The sequence below is a fragment of the Mustela putorius genome, unplaced genomic scaffold (genome assembly GCF_011764305.1).
Source record: "Mustela putorius furo isolate JIRA1106 unplaced genomic scaffold, ASM1176430v1.1 tig00003834_pilon_pilon_pilon, whole genome shotgun sequence".
NCBI classification, from domain to species: Eukaryota; Metazoa; Chordata; class Mammalia; order Carnivora; family Mustelidae; genus Mustela; species Mustela putorius.
The window spans coordinates 76,485,356-76,501,604 of NW_025421987.1; the positions used below are offsets into that span (position 1 = coordinate 76,485,356).

Below are 16,249 nucleotides of genomic sequence, written 5' to 3' on the forward strand. Positions count from 1 at the left end.
AAATAATTCATATACATAAATCCTGGTTATACCTAATAAATTCAATTTTTTATAGTCATAACTCATATTCCATCATTTTAGTATAATTTTGGCTTAATGCATGTCAAAAGTAACCTCCCTAAAGGTGGAGATCAGTGATGGTCACCTAATGAAGTATTCTAGAATTTTTGTCTACCTCTCTCTTGTGCAAAAGTACTTTGTTTAAGCTGTCCAGTAACAAAGATATGTAACAGGTTGGTTTGAGTTTAAAAACAGAACCTAAAATAGGATGACAAAAATGGAAGAATAACTGCTTAGTGCTAGCTGGATGAATTGAAAACAGATGAAAGACAAATTCTGTCTTATGGGATTTTGCTGTGCGCTGGAACTAATCACATTAACTCTAACCCACCTGAGGCTTTATGCTGCCTATTTATCTCATCTATGGGATATTCTTTATTTATGACTCTGCTACTCTTATGTTGACAGATCACTGCCAACTTGGGCTTAAATATAACAATATCATTATGTTTCTTATTATTTTAGTCATCATTATGGTATGATTCTGTACCATTATTTTACTTTTCTCTCTTTTCAAAGTTAGTTTGGGAACAAAGTAAAAAAAAGAACAATATGTACTTTGTTCTCTCTGTATTGAGATATAATTGGCACAACTTTATATTAGTTTCAGATGTACAAGGTAATGATTTGACATTTTGGTATATTGCAAAATGATCACCACAGTAAATCCAGTTAACATCCGTCACCATACATAGTTACAAAATTCTTTATTCTTGTTATGAGAACTTTCACAATCCACTCTCCTAGCTACTTCCAAGTATGCAATACAGTATTATTTACTGCAGTCACCATGATGTAAATTGCATCCCTATGACTTACTTATTTCAGAAGTGGAAGTTTGTACCTTTTAACCCCCTTCACCCATTTTCCTACTCCTTACCTTAGGCAACCACTGATCTATTCTCTATATTTGTAACCTTGTTTTTGTTTGTTTGTTTAAGAGTCCGTATATAAGTGAGGTCAAATGGCATTGATCTTTTTCTGTCTGACTTAATTCAGTTGGCATAATGCCCTGAAGGTCAATACATGTTGTTGCAAATGGCAAGATTTCATTCTTTTTTATGGCTAAAAAATATTCCATTGTGTGTCTGTGTATATATGTATATTTCTTTACCCATTTGTCATCTATGTATGGACTTTTCGGTTGTTTCCTGGTCTTAGATATTATAAATAAATGCTAAAGTGAATGTAGGGGGTGCATATGTCATTTCATATGTCCTTTCAAAGTAGTGTTTTTATTTTCTTTGGATAAAATGTTTATTATATTATAGTTCCACTTTTAATTTTTTGAGGAACTTCCACACCGCTTTCCATAGTGGCTACACCAATTTTCCTTCTCAGCAGCAATGTGTAAGAGTTCCCTTTTCTCCATTTACTATTTCTCCCTATTTCTCCAAATACCAACACATATTTATTGTCTTTTAGATAATAGCCATTTTAACAGGATTGGGGTGATAATCTCACTGTGTTTTGATTTGCATTTCTTAATGATTAGTGATATTGAGCCTCTTGTCATGTGCTTGTTGGCCATGGCCATTTGCACATATTCTTTGGAAAATTATCTATTTGGACATTCTGATAAGAGAAAATGACAAAACAAAAAGACTTTGTTTCTATGAATATGATTGGTCTCTTTATTCCTTTTTTTGTTCATATGCATGTCTTTCTATTTTTTCCTCTCTTTTGAATTAACCAAAGTTCTTTGAAATATGATCTGCTTCTTTGTGATTGTGTCCAATGTTACATCATTAATATGTTAAAAATTTTAGTAGCATATGATTTAGCTACATTAAAATATGTCACCACCTCCTTATTTAATCACAAATATCTCAGATGGCATTCAGTAATACAATTCTTTTCTATCTTTGGTGTACACATAGTGATAAATGATAATAATTTCTATGGCACTTTGGGAAAAATGGAAGAAGGAACTTGCTTTAAACTGGAAGTAAGAAGATGGCGGGAGGGAAGGGGTGTTCAGCCTGCCTGGCCCTGTAAGGCTTGCAGAAGTCTGAAGGGATTATGGAAACTTACTGTAGTCACAGACAAGGTAGAAAGCTCTGTGAATTGAAATAGCTTACTAGTTGTATACAAGTAATATGTTCAGATGAAAGTGAAAAATTCAGTCTTCCAGAGAGTTTGTTTTTATGACTAATCATAACTGGGTTTATTTTTTTCACATGTGATTTCTAGCACATAGGAGAAACTCAAAGTTATATAGAGAAGCCATTTAAATGTTTGGATTTATTTTTATCTTTTTATCCAGATAATCCAGATTACCCAGATATCTTTTAACATAACTACTGTTTGCCACTTCTATAATTAAAAACAAACAAAAACCCTGATTAATAATAACAGCTACCATTTCAGGGGCACCAACTGCATATCAGGCCCCTATTAGCTTATTTAATCTTCATAACATCCCTGAGAAACAATTCTGATTTTTATCCTTATTTTACATAGGAGTCTGAGTTTCCTAAATTATAAATAATAAAAGGAAAAATGGCCTAGTAAGTAGTGTGGAATTAGGATTTAAACAGGCTGATTCTAAAGCCAGAAATAAATGTGTTTGTCATGTCTATAAGGAGAATTATTGACCCATAGCAGTTGTTGGATAAATGATTTTGTGTCTCCAGTTAAAAGCTTTCATGAGGTTCTTTCTCTCTCACCATCTACCTCTTTTGGCTTATACTTTCCTGCATTTACCTCCAATTCTTGTTTCATCATCTTTCCCAGTAGTGACATTTTCTAGAGGGTAGAGCATACTGGTTGTGCCTTCCTTTGGACACTGAATCATGGCCTTGACCTCATTAGCATTTGGAGCCTAGATCACTTGCTTTCAAATCCTAGCTTTGCTGCTTAGTAGCCATGACTACTATGATTATAAAGCCATATGACTTTGGACAAGCTATAGAACTTCTCTTTGGTAGGTTTCTCTTTATTTTATAATGAGAATAATAATGCTATCTGCATTTTAGAGGATTGATTTGAGTATTAAATGATTTAATAAGTGTATAGTATTTGAAATACTGCCTGGGTTATAATAATTTATTAATATTTATTATTGTTATTGTTATTTGTGAAAACTGGGTCATGATCTTTTTTTATAACTTTTCTGTAGGAAACAATAGTGAAGTAAGTCTGAGTAGACTGAGGTTTTTTTTTTTTTTTAAGATTTTACTTATTTATTTGACAGAGATCACAAGTAGGCAGAGAGGCAGGCAGAGAGAGAGGGGAAGCAGGCTCCCCGCAGAGCAGAGAGCCCAATGTGGGGCTTGATCCCAGAACCCTGAGATCATGACCTGAGCCAAAGGCAGAGGCTTTAACCCACTGGGCCACTCAGGTGCCCCTTAGTAGGCTGAGTTTTTAAATAGCTAGTGTGTATTAGTGTTATTTTATAACATTGACATTTTTATTAGCGGTTTATCCCTGGAATAATTGAGGACTATAGTATAATTACTAACATTTTCTGTCCAGAAGTTGAGTGTATTGTGATTGAAGGTGTATTGAAAGGAAGAAATTGTCATGATGCTTAAGGATACTTGTACTTGATTAATAATAATTTTGTTCTGTTCTACTTTCTGATGTAGCGAAATATCTGGATTTCTAGGAAAGGGGTAGAAAATTGGGGCACATGTGAGTAATACAAAAATGTCTTTTATTTTTATCTTTTTAAGTGTACTTAAGCTTTTAATTGTCAGAATTTGATGTGTGGACTTGTCAAAGTTATTTCGGTTGCCAAGGAAATTCACAACAGGAAGAGTTTTATCTATTGGTGGCTTCTAAGGAATCTGTCCTACTGGTGGGAGGAATTTGGTTAATATAAAACAATAGCCAATGAAAGCACCCATTAGGTTTTTTTAAAAAATTATATTTAAATATAAGTGTTTCTGATGCTTCCTAAATTTGGAAGTATAAGGGATTTCAGGGTGTATCTGTGAAAATTCTAACTGATCTCAGTTCTTTTCTTGCTTTCTATTTCATATGGAAAATGGGATCCATCACTTCTTAAAATGATGAACTAACTAGGGATTGTCAAGCTACGTTCCGCAGCCCACATCTAGCCCTCCAGCTGTTCTCATAAAGTTTTGTTGGGGTTTCAGCCATCCTCTTACATATTGTCTATGGCTGTTTCACAGTGGAGCAGCAAGGCTGAATAGTTGCAACAGAGAAGGCCGGCGAAGCCAAAAATATTTACTATCCGAACATTTGCAAAAAAAGTTTGCTAATCTGTAAAGTAGGCAGATCTGAATACACCCATGAGAATTTATTTCAGCTTGAAGTTTCATACTTTCTCTGTGGGGAAGATGACCTGTCCTTACTAGACTTTACTAAAAGCATCAGCTGTGTTGACTGAAAGTGTCTATTGTTTCATTTGTTATTCTTTTCCTTTCATTTATATTTTAAACTCCTTTAGTATGTTCAGCATTGTAGGAATATCTTTATAGAAGATAAAATACTACAAACATAGGAAATAGGAAATGTGGCTATTAATATATTGAATGGGACAATTGATTCATCTCTCATATGATCATATTATTTTGTGAAACTTTTAACTGATCTGTTGAAGCAATTTACTGAGGTTAAGCACATTGACTTAGATAATTCTTGTGACTTGAAAAGAAGTAAATTTATGAAAAGAATAAAATATGGGTATTAAGAAGCAATGAAACAAATAAACAAGCTATCATGAACGTCATCTAGTTAGTTTCCCCATAGCATCATTAAAAATAAAGCTATTGATGTTTGTGCTTATTTGGCCTTATGTTTGTATGCTGGGTTGCTTTGTTCTCAGAATTCATCACAATTTTCATCACATATTCTTTCACTTTTGCTCATTTAGTTCTAGCGTTTTTAGTCATACTTTCTGTGACTCTGCATAGTTTTTGGATTCTTTTAGTTCTGTCTTAGTTTGGAGACCAGATGTGAGATCAGAACTCAAACAGAGCTCTCATCAGTGCCCAAGTGATAGTGGGATTACCTTCTAACCCTGCAATCTTGTGAAGAGGCATTGTGCATCATCATTATAATCAGCAAATAAAACCCTTATGAAGGCCACTTCCCTAAAGTCTCCTTTCTCTTTTTAAATGTAAATTTGAATAAACACTGGGAGTGGAATTTACTAGAAGCAGAATCTGATGAGAGTTAGTCCTCTGTAAGGATTTCAGAACTTCTTCTAGTTTATTTGTAGGTAAGTATAGTTTATCTGCTCTGGGGAGATGGTGTTGATTATTTAAAAATCAGAGATAAAAGAAGAAACCCCAAAGCAAGGTGATTTATTTACTTTTTGGTAAATTTGATTCTGTTTTGTAACCTTTGAAACATGGATTTTATGAGAGATAGTATTAAAATTTATACTCCCTCTAGAGTGTGTTATTAATCATTATTGCTCTGCTGGGCCTCAGGATTACCTGTCTGCATTGTAATGCAGCTTTCCTTAATATTTACAATTGAAATACCAATGGTTCTTAAGACATCTCATATATTTCTATGAATGAAATGGGATTCACAAGAAATAAGGGCTTGCCTCCAGAAATAAACTGCAAAATATTAAATTCCTCTTACAACATTTGTAGAAACTTTTAAACCAATGCTAATTTTATACTGCTGAAATGAAATGTCTGATTCTAATGGTTGTCCTTTAGTGGTCCAAAAAGTAAATGAAATTATTATCTAAGGATAGTTATAATAGAAATAAAAACACTAAACAATATGTACTTGCTCTTCTCGGGCCTCTGCTAAGTAGTAAGTGATATGGGGATGTCCCCAAATCAAACTTGCCCATGAGATTTTTCAGTTCTGCCAAGTTCTTAACACTATTGAGAAGTTAGTCTTATTAAAATTTTCTGTAGGAAAGGACAGTTGGGTATAAAGATTGCCTAAATTTGAAAGTAGTAGGCAAAAATACCTTTTTTTGGTGGAGCTTTCCCACTTGAATCAAATTTCATCATTTATTGAGTTCTATTATGATTCAGACAGTACAAGATAGCATTGTACTTAGGAGCTCATAGAATTGTGAGGGAGACAAAACTATACACTAAGATTTCTCAGACTGTACTGAGAGAAAAATGCCTTGAACACGTTTCACACTGTAATCTATTCTGGGGGAGGGAATGTTCTCAGAATTTCTCCCTTTTTTTTTTCCCCAGTACTCTTTCCCTTTTTCACTGAACCCACTTAGTTTCACCATTTTTACACTTAATTGGTCCTGCACCAAACTATAACCCCCATTGGCTTTTGCAAGAAATTCATCACATTATACATGCCATGGTAATTATAAATTTAAAATTAATTGAAGATTTGGTGGGTTATGTGGGAAGAGATCACATCATGGAGACTTCTGTCAGCTCCACTTTCTGTTTTCTGCTGTCTCATCATTTCTGATGGCTCCCCAAAGTTCTAATTCCTAATACGTTGTTTTCTTCTCTGTCCAGCAAAGACTATCAAGGAGAGTCTGGTTTCCCCCTTCCCCACAAGATTGCTGGTGATTTTTTTTCATATTGTTGAATAAATAATACAGAAATTGCAGATGGGATGAAGAGAGGGAGAAGCAACACAAAGGAACTTAGAGATTTTGGAAGCATCCAGATTTAAAATGTCAAATTGAAGCATAGTGATTATAGTATATGTCACTTTAAACCTTCATAGTAGATTTTGGAACAAATCCCTTTTAATCTTGTTCCAACTGTGTGGTTGACAGTAAAGCATCATTCTAAAGTATCCCTAGTATTTTCTGGGTCAGGAAATTACTACTTTAGAAAAAGAGAGGACATTTTGAAACCAAAATTATGATCTGGACATTTAATAATAAGATGTACTACATTCAAAAAATACAAGCTAAAAAAAAAAAAAAGAAAGCTACATATAGAATCCATTAAAAGCAAAAACAGTTATTAGGAAATCATGTGATTGTTGTGGTTAGATATTAAAAAACATTTTTTCTTCACTTTAAACACCATATGGTTGGCAACAATTAAAAAAAGCAAACACATGCACGTATTTGTACATATGTGCTGCAGAAAAATATATTTTAATTTTGTACATTGTTTGTGTATAAAAAACTAGAACAAATTAATACTTTTGAAAAAAGTGTTTGACAGGATCTGCTATTAAATTTCTTATATCAAAGCACTGGGTGTGGTGCAAAAACAATGAATTCTGTTACGCTGAAAAGAAATAAATTTCTTATATCACATGTTACACAGTATTTCTTAGTAAAAATAAATGTTATAAAGCTATTTAAATAAAACTAAGAATTGTCTAGTTTGTAAGAAAAATTGGGATGTTCTTCACCAGTTGGTTTAGCTCATAAAGTATTTCAAAATATAAGCAATGAAAGAAATTTTTTACCTAAATTTAGGCTTGGGATATGCCTCTTTTTGTTTGTTTAATACTGTTTGCGATGCTATGTAAGTTTACAGTGCTTTGATGCTACTTGAATTTATTTCATATAACAGGTCCAGAAGTGGGACAAGTTAATTCAGCAGCTGAATGACATTATCATAGGCTCTGTTTCTTTCTATCCTTCTGCTCTGCCATCCTCAAGATGTTGGCTTTGTCATCAGACTAACTTCCTTCGTTCCTACAAGATGACTACATCAGTTCTAAGCATCATATCCATATATAGCAGCAGGGAAAAAAAACATTTTGTTAGGAGGATGGAAACTTTGCTAGGTTCCAGAACACCTTTCTTTTCGTCTTTGGCTCAATATGGATAATTTTATATATATCCGTAAATCAATCACTGGCAAAGCAATTAGCACCACTGTGATTCACTGAGCCTAAATCAAGATTGTGCTGAATCTGGGCATAAGCATCCTCTTCAGAGTTTCTTAGGAAAAAGACACCTAAGGTGAATCAAAGGCTTTGCTTAGCAAAAAAGAGGAAAAATGGGTAAAAAGCTAACAGAGTCTACTGGAGAAACAGTATCCAGCTCTAGGCCAGTGCATCTAAATCCTGGATGCACATTAGAATTACCTAGGAAGCTTTTAAAAAATATTTTTATTAATTGGTGTGGGTTACACATAGATACTAGCATTCAAAAAATGCCCCTGGTGATTTAAATGTATAGCTAAGTTTGGAAACCCGTGCTATAGGCAAACTGAAGATGGAGTAAGGAGACAGAAACTTTCATGAGTCTGTGTATACATCGATCTGCTCAAGCTGCTTTTCGGCTTTCTTGAAGATTATCTGAAAATTAAACATTGTCCAGCTGGGTAAAATTACCATTCCGAAATCTTAGACCACAGTTAATTTGCCAACCTTAAATGGGGCTCTCCGCCATATTCACTGGCCATATTCCAATAATGTATACAGTTTGGGTACTTAAAGTACCCAGATAGCTTTCCTAGCCAAGCTAATTTTATTTAGGAATGTCAGTCCCATTTTTGTGATGAGAGAACTGAGTTGCCAAGAGGCTATTAGTGGAAGAGGTAGAACTAAAGTTCTTACAGTAGTATCCTGATAGCCAGGGTTTCCTCCTTATGTTTCCTACTTATGTTCTTGTATTTGAGAAAGGTATTATTTGTATGATACAATTACATTATAATAGGTATACCACTTATTGACAACTTACTATGTGTGAGCCAGGAACTGTGCTAAGTGCTTTATCCCTTTCCCAAACATTTGTTAATCATAGCAATAATTACATGCAATAAATATTATTAACTACTTTAGGGATAACAAAATTGAAAATGAAAGCTTGTTACTTCTCCAGTGTCTCTTAATTAGTTCACTTCTCTGGAATCTAGAATTTGAATCCATGATGCCGTGGGTTGCATTGGCATATAAAATGCCAAAATGCATGTTCTTTTTATTTTGCTGTTCACAGAGATTTGATTTTCTACAGCTTCCCAGTTCAGTAAATACCTGTTAGTTGACTAGTAGGTAATAGATGCTGGGTAGCCCTGGATTGGATTGAGTTTTCCCTGCACATTATAATTTGCATTTTTTTAGAAGTATTTTTCCAGTTGCTTTGTAGCTATGCTAAGTACTGTGCATATGATCAAAGAACAATTGAATGGATAAATGAAATGGAATCTTTAGACTGCTTAGTTTAGAGTTGCTCAAATTATAAGGAATAGTGAAACTACTTTGCTGATAATTTCCTTTCTCTTAAGAACTTAAAATACTCCCCTGGGGATAAAAATACATTATATGTTTATAAAAGTTTTTTTTTTTAAAAAAGAACTTATATATTAAAATTGCAGGCTATTAAGATGTAGCTTAAATGGCACTCCCTAATATCTTCAAACAAATTTTGAGTTATTGGAGAGTGTACCTTGACTTGTTCAGTCATACTCCATAATGCTGTTTTTAATAAAAACAATACTCTTTTAATAAAAAGACATAGTTGGTCTGTATGGCTGACATTTATTTAGATGCTTTCTTTGCAATTTTTTTTTCTAATTGAAAGATAAGAGGAGAATAAACTTGGCAGTAGCTATTAAGAACTGGGCTGGTTTAGTTTTTCATAGAGATAACATTTTCCAAATTACTGAATTATGATACTGAAAATGAAGGGCAAGCTCCTTGTTGGGGGGAAAGTGTTAGAGTAGCCCTAATGCAGAATCTCATTAAAGCAACTGTCAGGATTTCTCTATTTTACCATCGCCTCCCCTATTCCATAAGAAGCAACTGTCGTTTTGAGTGAGTGTCCTGCCAAAGAGGCATTTACAAATAAATGAAAAATGTCACAATTGATTTCACTCCTTCTAGAATACTGTGTGTCAGCTTTGTCACAGACTGTCTTTATTATTCTCTGTTTTAGATCTCCCAGCTGGACATTGGAAATAACTTTTGATGGTTTAGGTCTTCACTCATTTGACCCCAGGTAAGCCCTCTATCGGTGACCTTTTACAAATATTAGTAAAACTGTTTGAACAGTTAGAGAATATAAAAACCTCTCCCCCTCTTTCTCTCTGTAACTGCTGTTTTTGTCAAAAAGTATTCAGATGTCAATATCATTTACTTACACTTTTGAACACTGCAGAGAATTATTCCATGCATTACAAAGCACTGTAAAATTATGCAATTATATTTCACATTCTCTTCTTCAGTACAATGGTTTGTTGTTATCATGTTTATCTAATAATGCTAATAACCAGATTACTTTTAAAGAAGATATATGGTTATACATTTCCCATATTTTGAAATAGATGTCTAGATTTTTAAATTCTCTTGGATACGTATGTCCTTCATATGATTTTTATATAACATTATTGATATACATTCATTATTGCCATCACCATGAAACAGTCCACTGACACTACTGCCATCATGCTAACCTCACTGAGGTCTTATTCTGAGCCACATACTGTGCTAAGCAATTATACAAATTATCTTATATAAATGTATCAGTGGTACTTGAATCCTAAGTTAATATGGATTTGGAAAAAAAAGCAACTAATTAGAAATTGCTAGCAGCATTTTTTATTATGGATATTAAATTAAAGGAAAGTAAATCTTCATATAATTATACTTTAAGAGATTTTAATCAGTATAATTAGTTATAGATTGTGCCGTCATTTGAGATTATTTAGCTTTCTACTTGAAAGATCATGGAATGGACCAATTAGTAATATTCTGTTTCTCTTGGAAAACAGAAGTTGAAGTAATCATTCATTTAACAAATATTTATCGAACACCTATTATGTGCCCTTTACATTGAAGACATGATGGTGAAGAATATGTATGTAGTTCTTAAGACTTTAAGAGGTAGAGGCTGTCAAAAAATAGACAGGTACAATGTAGTGTGATGAATGAAAACAATAGGGAAAAGCATGAAGTACAGTAGGAGAAATGAAATGAACATCTAAGCCTGACTAGGGCTGAATTTTCAGGGAGTGATGTGGCAATAGAAGATGGAGTAGTTTTACATTTTAGTTGCAGGGCAGTTGTGATGTCTGAAGTATAGTGTTAAAGATAGGGAGCTATGTCTGAAGAATTATGAAAGAGGCAGATCATGTATGTCCTCATGACCCATACTTAGGAATTTAGATACAGTTGTGAATAGTGGCAGTTAGGCTAGAAAGACTTCATCTCATATTAGACCTTCTCTTCATATCAGGCTGGTCAAGTTCTCACAGCACTGGCTTATTACTTATAATAAAGGAGGGCAGGCCATTCTTCCTCCTTCACACCTATATAAATAAGATATATTTCCTAGAATAGAAGGTCTGATGAATGAGAACTTGGGTTAATTCACCTTGTTTTCTTGGTATCTATTGTAGTGGTTTTCACATAGTAGGCTGTCAATATTTATGATGTAGGATAACAAAATTGAATGTAAAAGTCTGGAAAATGGACAGGTTGATCTACCAGAGGCTTCCAGCAAAGACTGAATACTTATGATCATATCCTCTTCTTTCCCTGATCACTTGTCATAAATGGCAGAATTCTTTTCCACATCTCCTCCTCATTTTTAGATTTAGAATAAGAGACTCCATCAAAGTAAATCAATATAAAAAACAATTTTTACAATAAACAACATGTCAACTTGTAAGTAAAAAATATGTCAATAAATTCTCTTTAAACTAAAAAAGGTTTGGAGGAAAGTAAGAATAAGTGAAGAGAATGATTTTTAGTAAAAGAAATAACAATATATCCAATTTTTATTTATTTATATTTTAACTCTAGAAAATACATAGTCAAATACATTAAAAAAGCTTTCTTTTGGAATGAGAGAGATGAATGGTAACTACAATTTTATGAATCATATATTGTAAGATAATGTATCAAGAAGATAAATTTTACTTCCTATGTAAGCAAAATAATTTAATGAGGGGACTTTAAAAATTATGGTGATTAGGGCACCTGGCTGGCCTGGTGGGAAGAGCATGCAACTCTTGATCTCAGGGTCATGAGTTTGAGCTCCACGTTGGGTATAGAGATTACTTATGTAAATAATTTTTAAAAATATGTCAATTAACAAATCACACAATTACTTTAATAGTGTGAAGTTGGCCTAGGGGAGTCAGACCTCAATTGAAAATATGTGTGTGAACTTTAAACTCTCCCAAAACTTAACTACGAATAACCTGCTATTGACTGAAAGCCTTACAGATAATGTAAAATCTATTATTACCACATATTTTGTATATGTATTATGTACTATATTCTTAGAATAAAGTAAACTATATGAAAGAAAGGGTTATTAAAATTATAAGGAAGAGAAAATATATTTACAGTACTGCATATAAGTGAGCCATTTCAAACATATGTTGTTCAAGGTTCAACTGTATATTATTGTATAGTATGGACATCTTGCATTCAGTTATAAAAGTAGATTCTTACCACTTTTAGACACTTTCCTTTGACCAGCTTTTCTGGCATTATTCCTTTAAGTGTGTGGTCTTATGGTCATTTTTCTGCTAGATTGTCCTTGTGACCAGTGAAGCATTCCTGAGAATTTTTTTGTGTGTGACCACATCTAATTCTGGAAGGACTATGAACACTCACGCAAAGCTGCACAGATTAGGAGATCAGCTTTCATGTCTTTTGGTGTCCTAAGGATAAAGAAATACAAACTGGTAGTTTCAATAAACCCAATAATTTTGGCATGACATTTAAATTATTTTTTTTTCCAAAATGAAAAAAAAATTTTAAAAAATACAAAACCTTTTTATATAGGATGTTTAAGGAATAAAGAAAATATAAACAAGGATACCAGGTTGCATTTACAAAGTGTCAACCTTAGTATAATCTGTTGTCCATGAGGTAATGGCAGTATTTTACAAAATGAAGAAGAGGCAGTTCTCAAAGAAATGCTGCCTAGTGTTATGGAATAGTGGGCATTCATCTGGCTTGCTATCAATCAAAATACACATTAAAAAGAGCCACATTAAAACAAATAAAATGAAGAGTAGAAATTGAAAGGAAAAAAGTAAATGAGTAGAAAAGAAACAGAAATGAGAGCAATAAAACTGGGAATGTTGTGAAGGGGATCAGGATATGCTGTCCCTAAATTTGCCTCTTTGGCATAAGAATTTGAGCTGAAGGTATTTGAGTTCCTGAAATCTCCTATCTGCCTAAAAGCAGAGCCTTCCGAAAGAACTCAAAAGTCATTACATCCCTTTCTACAAAGCAACTCTAAGCTTACCACACCCAAACAGATATTACCACAATACTATCATATCCTCCATTTATATTTCTCAAGGCCCTTTTATTTTTCAAAAAAATGATTTGCTTTTCCATAGCAGACCTTTCTCCCTCTCCTTTTCCCTACGTGAGTTAAGTACATAGACCTCAAGTTCTAACCTCCCCTTTGAGTTACTCATCTCTGAGTGTTCCCTTGTGTACACCCAGTGCACATGCTAAAGGACTTTTCTTGGTTTTCTTTTCTTGATCTCTCATTTGTCAGCCTCATTTACAGGGCCCTGGCCCCCAACTTCAGACATGTGGAGGGCAAAAGACTTCTGCCCTACAGTTGAAGCCTTGGGCTTCATAGCACATAGACACAAGTATTACGGATTCCACTTTAGGAGTGTTTAGCATAGGAATTTCTTCTCCATACCTCCTAGGTCAGCACTTGATCTAAGGTAACTTTTGTTACCTGATCTCAATTTAGCACTCCTGCCTCTGGTCTAAACCTGGTCCAAGTGAAATATACTAACAATGAGGAAGTTAATGGTGAACCACAAAGGCATTCTAAATGTCCTCATAATGCCTCTAAAATGTGTTTTTGTTTTGTTTTTTAAGCAAAAGTGATCCTCTGTCTTTAACAGCTATAGGGTTCTAATATATAAAATAAAGATTGAGTTACGGTTCTACTTAGGATGGGTTTACATCCCAACAAACCCATCAATAAGTTGAAAATATCCTAAGTTCAAAAGGTATTTAATACACCTTACCTAAAACATCGTAGCTGAGCTTAGCCTGCTTTAAATGTGCTCATAACATTTACATTGATCTATATTTGGGCGAAATAATCTAACTAAAGTCTATTCTATAATAAAGTGTCGAATGTCTTATGTAATTCATTAAATACTGAAAGTAAAAAACAGAATGGCCATATGGGTGGAAAACGGTTGTAAGCGTATGGATTGTTTACCTTCACAATTGCGTGGCTTGCTGTGCCTGCCCAGAATCAGAAGCTGTGGCTTGCTGTGCCTGCCCAGAATCAGAAGGGAGTAGCATACAGCATATCATTAGCCTGGAAGAAAATTAGAAATCAAAATTTGAAGTATGGTTTCTATTGAAAGTGTATGGCTTGCTTTCACATACCATCTTAAAGTTGAAATATTTTAAGTTGAAACTTAGTAGTAGGTCAGGGATAATCTGTGCTTTCTTTAATGTAGAAAAGAGCCCAAAGATGTCAGCCCCCTATCCGTAATACCTTATTTTATATATAGAGAGATATGTATATATATCTATATCACTTTTAACAACAAATAAGAATTTCTGATAAGACAGAAATGATGATTTCCTTGGCTGTAAAATAAGAGATCAAACAAATCAGAAAAATTACTAACTCCTTATATATTCAGAATAGGGAATGAAATACAAAGTTCAATAAATAGAATTTCTTCTACTAAGAGGGGGAAAAAAAAGGCAGAAGGTGTAGCCAGGCCTGCCAGGGGGATGGGTGAACAGCTACCGGCTGGACCTGTGGCCAGAGGGTGGCTTCTGGCAGGGCCAGGCTGGGGTAACAGCCCGAAGCCCAGGCGGCTGGGTTTCCGGGTCATTTCCTAAGCTCGCTCTGTCTGTTGGTTTCCTTCTTTCACTTCCACCTTCCAACTCCGACAGCACCTGTTCTATCCCATTACCTTGGCAGGCAGCCTTATGTACATTTTAACAAAGTCTCTGTGCCAAATGTTGTCTTTAAGTTACCAAAGGCAGTTGTTAAAAAACCTTGCAGAGCAAGCAGGACAAAACAAAACAGTCTTCTGTGGAAGCTATTGATAGTCACACATTCCACTGGCAGGAAGACCTCTTGTGAATTTTACACACGATATTAAAAGCCGGCTGTTGACAAGGAAAACTTTAATTGTTTTTAATTGTCTCGACAAAGGGTTGTAAATCTCCTCCATGCCATTGCTGTTTATTGAAGGGCTGTTCATGCTAACATGCCCAATTTGGCTTCTCTTTTTCATTAATATAGCTATGCAGATTTTCAGGAACTGAGACAAAAGCAGGGGTGTGTGTGTGTGTGTGTGTGTGTGTGTGTGTGTGTATTAAGATAAAGTTTTTTCCCAGCAATACAGCAAGACACATGACAACTTGTTGCCTGGATACTAGGGATCTCACATGTGAGTTTTCTTAATAATAGGTGTTTTGATTTTTTTCTATGGAAAATTCAATAGAATTTTCTTCTTTTAAGTAATTGTGACCCATCTATGTGCCATTTGCCATATGGAGATGGAAGGGGAGCATTAAAATAAAACTTCTCTCAAAACAGGAATAATGTGTTTTTTTTTCTGGGACACATATTTGTTCTACTGGAAGCAGGGTTTTGTACACAGTAGAACTGAAACTTTTCTCACATTGCTCTCTCTTACTGTATCGCTATAATTCCAAACTCTTATTAGTTTTATTTATAATTTTATTTAAATATTATTGAATATTTGTTCCTAAAATATTAAAATTCAGGTACCATAAATTTCAAAGAAAACTTTCAGAGGCTTCTTCTTCTCAATATCATGTACACCATGTTACACATTCCATTTGTTTTAAAATCCATTTAATTTTAACTCAGAATGAAGTAAATTAAAAATTATGAAGAGGATTTAGTGAAGAATTTTGTAATAGATTATTTTTGATTACCATATATATGAATAATCTTTTGTTAAATTTTAACATACTGGTCTAATTTCTTCTAAATTAGAAAATTCGAACGTGTGCCAACATTGATTGATATATGCTAAAGCCGAGATTCAGGTCAAAAAGATGAAAGGCAATAATTAAGTAGCATGAAGGTTAATAGTTTAGGGACTTGACAACTGTAAAAGTAAAATATGTTTACTTGGTAAATTTAAAGTGGGTTAATCAATCAGCCATTTAGCATATCCTGATTATGTGGCATGTGTATAAAAATGCATGGGGTGCTATGAAATGTATTTTTAAGCATTCAAAAAGCTGTACTGGACTCTATTTATGATTTTAGGTATTATGGAATGTAGAGTTAAATATGTTTCCTGCTGCGGAACTGTCTACAATTGTAGGAAAACAAAATTGGCACTGAAAAAAAAGG

The 16,249-nt window shown here is 33.9% G+C and overlaps 1 protein-coding gene across 3 annotated transcripts in view; it reads left to right on the forward strand.

Moving 5' to 3' along the window:
- Nucleotides 1-16,249, forward strand: part of NAALADL2 (N-acetylated alpha-linked acidic dipeptidase like 2) — a 1,340,010-nt gene that overhangs the window by 89,896 nt on the left and 1,233,865 nt on the right. For all 3 annotated transcript variants that reach the window (XM_004756608.3, XM_045088639.1, XM_004756611.3), the window contains exon 2: nucleotides 9,830-9,892. The gene's annotated coding sequence lies outside the window, so the exon portion shown is untranslated. The remainder of the gene's footprint in view (nucleotides 1-9,829; nucleotides 9,893-16,249) is intronic.